Here is an 11671-nt window from a genome sequence, read left to right on the forward strand (position 1 = left end):
GTTGATTATTTCGACTTATTGCTCTCTTTGGTAGGCTAATTTCCCCTGGGAGTTGGGAGACAGAGGAGCAAGAAAAGGACTGTTATACAGTGGTACCTCAGGTTACATACTCTTCAGGTTACAGACGCTTCAGGTTACAGACTACGCTAACCCAGAAATAGTACCTCGGGTTAAGAACTTTGCTTCAGGATGAGAACAGAAATCGTGCTCCGGTGGTGCGGCAGCAGCAGGAGGCCCCATTAGCTAAAGTGGTGCTTCAGGTTAAGAACAGTTTCAGGTTAAGAATGGACCTCCAGAACGAATTAAGTACTTAGCCCGAGGTACCACTGTATGTCCATTTTATAATGATGTATGTAAAGGACCGTCCCTCCAAATACAGCACTCCTCTGTAATATGAATGATTAATATCTATGATAATTTCTTTGGTACTTAAACTGGGAATAATAAGGCCAGAACACAAGGTACTTATTTCTTGGAAGCTTGTTGTAGCTAGAATCCTGTATGCAGAATATTGAAAATTGCATTTCACACCTAAACTTTAAAAGGATGGCTAAGTTAGCACACTTTTTATGGTAACAAGAAAGAAGATATGAAAGATATTCAGCATTCTCTGACTGCTGGTACAAGGGCTGCTGTGCTAGCATAAGGGTGAGAATAAGAAATAATTATCCAAGTAGAATACAAACCCTTTTTCTTCTTTTGGAAATTGCTCTTGAAATTGTGCTTTCGGGAGAAGCACATATTGTGCTGCTTTCTCCTGTTGTAATCAGCAATTTTATTTCAAACTTACTTAATTTCTTGTTATGGCATCATATATGTTTTTGCAACAATTAAAGCAACTTTAATAAGAGGAAATAAAAGTGGACCATCTTGGGTTGGCTCTTTGAGAAATGGGATTATTCTGCACCTCTCTCTTTGCTATGCCAGTAATCTTACTCTCTCCACATCCAGGGAATGACAGGCTTTTTCCAATGGATGTGATGGTGAAGGGAAGAAGATGGGTAATATCAACCCCTACTGCCTGTGGGAAAAGGAATATAACTTGAGGGTACAAGGTGAGTGTTCTTGGAACCATTCTATCGCTATGGAAAACAGAGATGCTGAGCCAGTGAGAGTGCCAAAAGATCAGACACACACTGTGCAGTGGTTATTGCCAACAGAAAAAAACACTTTATGTGAAAGAATTTTGAAGGACACAGCATTCAGCAGCTCAAAATGAGGTTTTCATAAACCCTTCAGGCCTCTGTTCTAGTCCCAGGATGTGCATCTATGAACAACCAGTGGAGACTTGAGAGACACTCATCTCAGAAACCTTTTAACGAATGGATAGACTTCCAAAGGATGAGAAATAGTGGATGAAACCAATATTGATGAAATCGTCAAACATGGCTGGGCAAAGATCCACGGACAGTCCTGTTAGAATTCCTACTCCACGCTTGCAGTCATGGGATTGTTGTCTTTCACATGACAGCGTGTGTTTTGACTCCACAAAGTGGGAAGTGACGGAGACAGGATGTTTGTGTTACTGTGTTCTGTGAAGTGGGACTATTGTCCTTTGTTCTTTTTCTCTTTGCTGTCTGATGCTAGAGAGATAGGGAGTCATGTTGCAGTGCTCTGTGTGTGTTTATATGTAAATAAAGTAGATTAGCCAAAATGCTGAGTAGCTGAGGTCTGCTACGCATGGTGTGCAAACTCTGCAGATCCCTAAGTGTGTTGGTGTCTGTTGGCATCGGTCACTGTGATGTTTGGGCTGAAGAAAGCTTATGAAGCTCCCAAACGATCGACCAGGAGGGAGGGAACATGCCAGTCGGGCATGTGTCTCTGCCAGGGTCCTACTTGAGTGTAGGCTGAACTCCTGACAACGGTTATGGGCCCAGGGATCAGGGCCACAGACTCAGTGCCAGCAGAGGAAGAACTGGGGGCTGTTTTGTCCCAGTTGTAGTCTCCTGGAACTGGCAGCGTGAGGCAATACAGGAATACAGGAAGCTGCCTTATAAGGATTCATACTATTGGTCCATCTTGCTAAGTATTGTCTGTGCCAATTGGCAGCAGCTGCCCAGGGATTCAGAGGAAATGAGATGATAGGGACTGAAAGTTCAGTATAAAAAGCACAAATTCTCCCACTTGCATCTTCACCTGGCCAGTGGCTGTACAATAAACCTGCTGCTGCGTTTCTGACACACACAGTTCCATGTCTGTTCTTCTACACCATGGTATACAAGATATGGGTGCTTTTTGTTACTACAAAGTGGATTTGGGATGCCATAGAAGGTAATGAAGGTGGAATGACCCTACCTGCCCTGAGCTTTAAGCTCTGGAGATGTGGGGGATGCCACAGATGAGTGGTGGGCCATCACTGATGACGTCAGCAGTCTGTGCGTACACCACGACAGGCATCTGCTAGGTGACCACACACAGGGTGGAACAGAATATGGAAATCAAGCACTATTTTTTAGTATAATTAACAATGTGAAATTGGAGCCCTTTCCCCCCAGTATGCAGGGATATTTACTTCCAAGTCACGTGCAACTGAGGTAAAGCCTACTGGGTAGGCGCTGTATTTGATAAAAACAGAAAGTTATAACAGTGCAAAAAAGGTTAAAAGTACAAAAGGGGAGGGGAAAGGGAAAAAGAAACCCTCATGAAAGCCTGCAACCCAGCAATTGCACAAGATTTTTATGAATAATTCTTCCAAACTAAAAGAAATGTCAGGGAACTTTAGAAAAGCAGAGATCATACATTTTGGGGAGGGAAGAAATGAAGCTGCAAGGAAGGAGGACGGTCTCATGAAACTGTAGCTGTATAAGAAAAAAATATTCTAAGTGGGAAAAGCTTTGAAGTTTTGAAAATAAGATTCTTCTTTTTTAGGTCAAAGCCTCTACCTCCAATGATAACGTTTTATTAAAATTACATACACTAATACACAGGATATTCTGGAAAATAAGATTTTGCTTGTGCTTAAATCATTATTTTTTAGCTTTATAACCCAACAACAAAGCCTATTTTTCATGAAATGCATTCCAGCATATTACTGCAGCTGGATGTCAGTTTCAATAATATTTGGAATTTGCTACAATTTCAACACTTATTCATCTAATCCTAAGAAAACTTAGCAAAATGCCCAATAATATCTGTTACATACCATTCAGGCTTTAATACAAGTTCTCCTTCATTTGAATTTAAATGATAAAAAATGATACCATATTTCCACTCATGCTTCATTAACTAATTAAAGCCATGATGCATTTTAGTTAATTATAAACTATCATCAAAAGGGGGGAAAAGAAAAGAACTTATCAGCATCGGCAAGTGAGGAAAATCACTCCTCTCCCTGCCAACCACACAATATTTTATTAAAGTAATTTCTTTAAAGTGTTGATGGTGTGAACAAACTCATAACACAACATGGGCTAATTGCTATGATCTTGAATACAGATCTCTGGGAAAGGCAACATATATTAAAAACAGGGTTGTATCTAATGCATTGCTAAGTTGAAGTCCTTTATCTGTATACTTGTTCCACAGGGGAAAGGTTTTATGTCAGTGGAATATGGTCATGCAAGAGAAAGTATAATAATAATAATAATGATAATAATAATAATAATAATAATAATAATAATAATAATAATAATAATAATAATAAAGTTTTATTTATACACCACCCTCCCCAGCCAGAGCTGGGCTCAGGGTGGCTAACACCAGTAAAATCACAAAACAAACATAATAGGGGAGGAAATAGGGAGCCTCATTTTAATAGCAGCCCATAGTTCAGAACCATAAGGGGAGGGAAGCATAAGGGTCAGACTGAGTCCAAACCAAAGGTCAGGTGGAACAGCTCTGTCTTGCAGACCCTGCGGAAAGATGTCAAGTCCTGCAGGGCCCTAGTCTCTTGTGACAGAGCGTTCCACCAAGTCGGGGCCAGTACTGAAAAGGCCCTGGCCCTAGTTGAGACCAATCTAACCACCTTGCGACTTGGAACCTCCAAAGTGTTGTCATTTGTGGACCTTAAGGTCCTCCGCAGGGCATACTAGGAGAGGCGGTCCCGTAGGTACGTGGGTCCTAGGCCACATAGGGCTTTAAAGGTCAAAACCATCAGGTTGCCAGTAACTTTGACTTGGAATGGAGGTGGGAGCAAAAAAATTTGGTGACACACAGGGTGCCAATGAAATTTGAAACCCCAAGGTCTGCTACTGCACCCATAGGTGTGAGCCAGACTCATAATCTGCAGCAGCAGCGGCACAAAGGAGAAAGGGATGTCCTGTGCTGCCCATTTCAGCCTCCGATGTCTGTGGACTTTGCAAGCCTTCCTGTGCTCCCCCTGCCAACACAGGCAGAGGGGAGGAGACCAAAAGGAAGAATGTTGTTTCCACACCCCTACCCTTCAGCCTGATCCAGCAAGGCTTTTCATACCTTAACATTCTTATCACTTGGCTCAAGATCTTTAGCAATATGTTCCTCATTTTCTTTTTATTGCATCGTATTATGTGGTTTGCATTTGTTTTGCCTGAATTTGAGGTCTTTTACATTTTCCTCCTTTGAAAAGTACTTTTATAGTTTCCTTCACTTTCCTTGTTAACCACAGGATGCCACCAGAGGTCATTGTCAAGTGTCTGTTGTCAGCTTCACAGGAGAGCGTAGGGCTTTGAAAGAGCTGGGAATAGCGCTTCACTGAAAGGGGCACCTTATTTGTGTTGAATCCAACCCAAATGGTGTATCACACACTTGAAGGATTGTGACAAGATGATAATGTCACCACTCTTTCATCTGTGCATAATTTTACCCAGTGGAAGGGGTGTCAAGTGCTGAATGGCCCATGGTCTCTGACATGCTTTCGAACTGCTAGGTTGGCAGGAGCAGAGACCAAGCAACGGGAGCTCACCCCATCACGGGGATTCGAACCGCCGACCTTCTGATCGGCAAGCCCTAGGCTCAGTGGTTTAACCCACAGCGCCACCTGAGTCCCCTAATAGCACCTTAGAGACCAACTAAGTTTGTTCTGGGTATAAGCTTTCGTGTGCATGCACACTTCTTCAGGTGTGGGTGTGTGGGTGTGTGGGTGGGTGTGGGTGTGTGTGAGACAGAGAGAGAGAGAGAGAGGATTCCTCCCCAACTCTTCAACTTGAACAGAACATTCATTCTGCTGAGCTGAACTAAACCACAACTGTGAATTTCCTTAATTCTATATTATACCACATGCCCTGCCAAATTATCTGGAATTTCCCTAGTATAACTGTGCGCTGAACCTCCCCAGCTGTGTGTAATCGCTGCATGTAACAGCCTGATATTAGAAGTGTCCCATAGGTTATTACTGTTCAGTTGTTTTGCTCCAATGCTTTACAGGCTGCAAATAATAAAATAAACCCCCTGCTTTTCAGAGGTTGTGTTTGCCAGTTTATAGCCTTTGGGCTTTACAAACCAAATGGCTTCTCAAAATATCTCGCATAAAAATACACTCCTGTGTCATTGCTCTTCATACAGTTTTTGTGTTCTCCTTTCTTGCTGTACTTACCAGGCTTTCTTCTCTTAGACTTGACTTTTTTCCTCTTTCAACAGAGAAGTTCCTCTCAAGTGATATCTCCAGGTCATCTTTGACCTTTTCAGGATTGGGGATGAATTTGATTCAGTTCACATTTAAAGGTGAATCTACCCAGTTTGCACTTTCTCCCAGGATATGAGAACTGAAACACGGCCATCCTTTGAATTTTACACTTCTCTGAATTTTGCAATGCGGTTCCCCAGCCAGGGAATGTGCACCCAGCCAAATAATGTGAAACTTGCATATGAACATGCAAAATACTAGGGGGAAATATTTTGCAAAATTGTGTATACTGGGGAAAATTGCATGCAAACATGTGTATATTAAGAGATATCTGCTGATGAATTTTCACAAAGGACTTCCGTGCATTAGCAGGCAAACAAGCAGAGGGCCTTCTCAGTAGTGGCACCTGCCCTGTGGAATGCCCTCCCATCAGATGTCAAGGAAATACACAACTCTGACTTTTAGATACATCTGAAGGCAGCTCTGTTTAGGAAAGTTTTTCATGTTTGATGTTTTATCGTGTTTTTAATATTTTGTTAGGAGCCGCCCAGAGTGACTGGGGAAACCCAGCCAAATGGGCGGGGAATAAATAAATCATCATCATCAACAACACACACACACACACACACACACACACACACTAACACCTGTGCTGATGATCAGCTGCCAGACCACTCTCAAGATCTTGTGGTTAACATATAAACCCCTGAGCAACTCTGGACCAGGTTATCTGAAAGACAGACAGCCCCTGTATAGACCTGTAAGATCACTGAAATCACCTGGATAAATTCTACTCATGGCACTACACCCCACAGAATATTGTCATAGGCATTTTCTGCTATCGCCCCTGTGCTGTGGAATGCTGTTCCCTCTGCCATACATGAAGCAGCAATGATCGGTTGCTTCAAATGAGTCCACACAACTCTGCCTAATATACGCATGTTTGCAAGCAATTCCCCCCCCCAACATAATGCATTTGTGCATGCTCTTTTCATGAACACATGCATTTTAAACACTTAACACAGTGCTTTTTTTCTTAAATAATATTTAGGGGTACTCCCATTTTGACTCAAAAAACCCACCATTTTATAGTTCAAATTGGGAAAAGTAAATACAGTGGTACCTCGGGTTACAAACACTTTGGGTTACAGACTCCGCTAACCTAGAGGTAGTACGTCGGGTTAAGAACTCTACCTCAGGATGAGAACAGAAATCGCACAGTGGTGTCATGATCTGGGTTAGAGGCAGTCGGAGTCCCGGCTTGGTACGTCGGGACCGGGGTAGAGGACGGGACATAGGAATCAGCAGTCTAGGGGTCAGGAAGCCAAGAGTCCACGAATCAGTAATCCAGGAATCAGGAAGTCAATAGTCCAAGGGTCAGGAAACCAAGGGTCTAAGAGTCAGGATACCAGGAGTCAGGAAGCCAAAGCACAGCTACGTGAGTAGCATCTTCTTGTGGCAAAGAGCCAGAGGGAAATGCTGGTCTTATATATCCCTCCCAGCCCTTGCCACCAGGTGCTACGAGTCTTCTGTCAAGCCTCACCTGTGCAGCCGCACCTTGCCCTTCCAGGGCAAACTGGAAGGCCCCAGTCCTGCAAGGCCCTACCAGTCACAGGGCCTGGATCCGGCACACACTCCTGACAGGTAGTGGCGCGGCAGCAGCGGGAGGCCCCATTAGCTAAAGTGGTACCTCAGGTTAAGAACGGTTTCAGGTTAAGAACGGACCTCCGCAATGAATTAAGTTTGTAACCAGAGGTACCACTGTACAAAGATTCACAAAATGTTTAGGGGTATGCGTGCCCCAGTGTCTCCCCAGAGAAGCATTGCCTTAATATATGCATTTTTGTTCGGAGAGCTGCATCACAAAATTCAGAGGAGCTGTGATTGGTTCAAGTATTGGTATTGCTGAGACGTGTGAATTAGGTAGTTCCTCACTTAAATGCAAACAAAATCCAATTCCTTCCCCATCCTTACGTAGGAGTAATCCCCACTGAGTGCTGTGGGATTTACTTCTAAATAATCATGCATAGGGTTTTGCTGTTTATTTACTCCCCCACCCGGCCACACACAATAATATGTATTTTATTAAATATACTCAACTAGCATAATTTGTTACCTCTAATTTTGTAATATACATGGCTTACAGTGATTTAATATCAAAGGGGAATAAGCTTATCTTTCCATGCCCACCACATTCCCAGTATTCTGCAAGGCTATTTTACTAATTAACTCCTATTGCCCCTCAAGTATGGAAAGTGTACAGCATGTACAATTTTACAGGAAATGCTTTATTTATTTATTTAATTTCACCACATCACCACATGAGACTACATTTGGAGATACAAAGATGTTTGTGGCTTCAGTGAGTTACAGCTTTTTATAGCTCCGCCAAGCCCTACACAGAATGCTTAAAGAACTCAAGTCCAATATATTCATTTCTATTTCTTCACAGGAAGGAGGAAAAAAGGGATACTTCAGATCCCCAAGCTCATATATTTAGTATTAAGAGGCCCACAGAGGCCTTGCTTGTTTGCCAGTGAAAACACATTTTTCTGGGCTTGCTGCAAATCAAGCTCTGATCGTGATTGTTGGCCTGTTGGTTTCCCAGGGAAGATTATACTTAGCATTTGGAAGTAACATAATGGCTGCATTCAGATGTAATTCTAAGCTATGGCTCAGGGCAGGGATGGGGAACTTGATCAAGCTTATGTCTCTCACAGGCCAGCTTTGATAGGCAGGTGGATCTGTCCAACTGACAATCACATAATAATAATAATAATAATAATAATAATAATAATAATAATAATAATAATAATAATTTATTTATACCTCACCCATCTGGCTGGGTTTCCCCAGCCACTCTGGGAGGCTCCCAACAGAATTAAAAGCACAACAAAACATCAAACATTAAAAACTTCCCCAAACAGGGCTGCCTTCAGATGTCTTCTAAAAGTCAGATAGTTGTTTATTTCCTTGACATCTGATGGGAGGGCGTTCCACAGGGCAGGCGCCACTACCAAGAAGGCCCTCTGCCTGGTTCCCTGTAATCTCACTTTTTGCAGTGACGGAACCGCCAGAAGGCCCTCGGTGCTGGATCTCAGCGTCCGGGCAGAACGATGGGGGGTGGAGACACTCCTTCAGGTATACTGGGCTGGTGCCGTTTAGGTATATAATGATATAATGATGACATCAGATGAACCATTTTTGCCTGTGCAGTTTGACATCAAATCATGCAGGCAATGGTGTAGCTCATGGTTAAATTATCTTCTCACCAACCACAAGTTGTAACCAAGGTTTATTTTTGACTACAGCTTGTTTGGGTAGTTCTGGTAAATCTATTTTGTCCTATTGTGTGGTGTGAGCCAAGCCATAGGCATCAAGCCAAGGCGTGCTGGTTCTCTCTTCCTTTACACATTGACAAAAGTTCTCCTCTGGTTTCTGTACTTATTTTCTCCCCAGCAGCCTGTGCATGATACTGAAAAAAATGAGGAGGAATTGAGTATCGGGACTGTCAGACATTTTAAAAATTCTGTGTTATTTTCACTGGGCGATTCCCATTGTGGGCTCCTGTATTAGGCCCAGCTGTTATAAGAAGATTCTTATTTATTGAATTTTTATACCGCCCTTATATACTGTAAATCCCAGGGTGGTTCACAACATAAAATTGCAATATTAAAAAACAAAACAAAATACATAAAAAATAAGAACGTAAACAACCAATAATCCCCCCTCCCACAACACATGTTATTATTGCGGATGGGTTATTTAAAACTGCTTATTTGGTTAGTATTATGCTTCTGAGGCAGCTTCCATACTGAATTTCTCCAATTCTTAATCCTAAGGACAGTAAGAGAAGAGTACAGCAGACCACATTTTCAGTGAATTAATTAATGGGCCATTTGCGTGAGTAGGATCTGTGATTTATTCTGAGTACTGGGTAACAAATGCAGAACTCTAAGGGAGCAGAAAAGGGGTGGGGGAACACTGTGGCAAGTATAATTTTAGAATGTGCTTTTTTAGCTAGGTTACACTACATACGTCATCCCTATGTGGCAAACTCTGTTAAGTAAGAGGCGTGTTACTCTCTATGTCAGGATAAAAATGGTTTGACAATTTGTGGTCGCCCCCCCCCCCGCCACCTCAGTTCTGCAGAGACCTTATGAATGATATTAGAGGAAAGATTTAGTTTTGTTTCTATGGAAACCAGTGTGTGTGTGTGTGTGTGTGTGTGTGTGTGTAAAAGAAAGCCTGCTTAACAGGAGAAATTGTGACACAGTAGCATTTTGGAAGCGAGGCGCTTGCAAGATGCATCATTGATAAATTTTCCACTGATTTCCAGTGTGTAGCAGAGAAGCTTTATGCAGAGAATGCAAGGAGATTATTAGTCTCCACCGTTACCTCAGTGCTGAGAAATTGCAGCTCTATGACTAGAGAAATACATGGCTACTGGAGGTGGGTGGGTGGGTGGAAGGTATCCTGGAGGCTCTGATGACTGAAGTACAACTGGATGACCATTTTGACTGCATCTAAGGAAATGTAGCCCCTTAGTGAAATCTATTGCCTTGAAATAAGAAGGGCCCATTCCAACCTGCAGTCAAGCCTAGCACCTTTGATGAATCTCACACGATGAAATACAAGTTGCTCATTTCCCAGCACCCCTGGAGGCGGGGAAAGTGTTAAGAGGCTTCATGAGAGCTGCAGTGGAGCAGACACAACCCTGGGTTCACAGAAAAGATACCTGAGTGACCTGGTAAACAGGGCCGTCTTTACCGTGGGGTGCAAGGGGTGTGGGGCACCTGGGTGTTGAATTCTGGGGGGGCGCCCGGCACCCGCTGCTGAAGCCGCCTAAGCTCTTAACTATCTACCTGTTATGAAATAATAAATAATTTTGATCAAGCTAGAAAAACAAAATACATATATACCTAGGTATTACTGAAATGTATACCTACTGTTTCACTAAAGGACTTGACTTTGTGCGCTCATCACCTGGAGTACTGTGTCCAGTTCTGGGCACCACAGTTCAAGAAGGACACTGACAAACTGGAACATGTCCAGAGGAGGGCAACCAAAATGGTCAAAGGCCTGGAAACGATGCCTTATGAGGAACGGCTAAGGGAGCTGGGCATGTTTAGCCTGGAGAAGAGGAGGTTAAGGGGTGATATGATAGCCATGTTCAAATATATAAAAGGATGTCACATAGAGGAGGGAGAAAGGTTGTTTTCTGCTGCTCCAGAGAAGCGGACACGGAGCAATGGATCCAAACTACAAGAAAGAAGATTCCACCTAAACATTAGGAAGAACTTCCTGACAGTAAGAGCTGTTTGACAGTGGAATTTGCTGCCAAGGAGTGTGGTGGAGTCTCCTACTTTGGAGGTCTTTAAGCAGAGGCTTGACAACCATATGTCAGGAGTGCTCTGATGGTGTTTCCTGCTTGGCAGGGGGTTGGACTCGATGGCCCTTGTGGTCTATTCCAACTCTATGATTCTATGATTTACCAAAGACGCGCTGCATCAGCGGCGGCGCTTGTCATTCACAACGGCGCTGTGCACGCAAAATTAACTCTTACATTGAAATATTATGTTACGTACTGTATTGATCTGCTATGCGGCAGTGGGGTCAGCGGCACCTTTGACACGACTGATGTTTCTCCTAAGTAGGTGCATAAGCAATACTTATAAGTTTAAGTGTGGTGGTGTTGTATACAAAGTATTGCAAATAAATGAGTAAATAAAAAAGTTTGTTTCCTTTTCCTCTCTTCTTTCGTAAACAAGAGATAAGGCATAAGCGTGGTGTCTGACATAAGCATAATAAAAGTTAATTTGGGGGCTAAACTAAATTGGGGAGCACTGGGTGGATCTTTGCAGACTGGAGGCACATATGCTAAAGACAGCCCTGCTGGTAAACTCTGAGGGTCCCATTACGTTACAAACTCTGGCATATAAATCAGACAGAAGTCTCTGGACAGGACACAATACATGACTGAAGAAGTGTGAATAATTTCAGAACGATTCATTATTTACCACACAAGCAGAAGGGTTGGCTTGCTGTTTATCTAATAAATGCAAGGTGATATTTATTTGTGGGCAAAGAGGATGTTCCTGCTTTCACAAACTGACATTGCCAGTTTTGTGG

The sequence above is a fragment of the Podarcis bocagei genome (assembly GCF_964188305.1).
Source record: "Podarcis bocagei genome assembly, chromosome: 6".
NCBI lineage: Eukaryota > Metazoa > Chordata > Lepidosauria > Squamata > Lacertidae > Podarcis > Podarcis bocagei.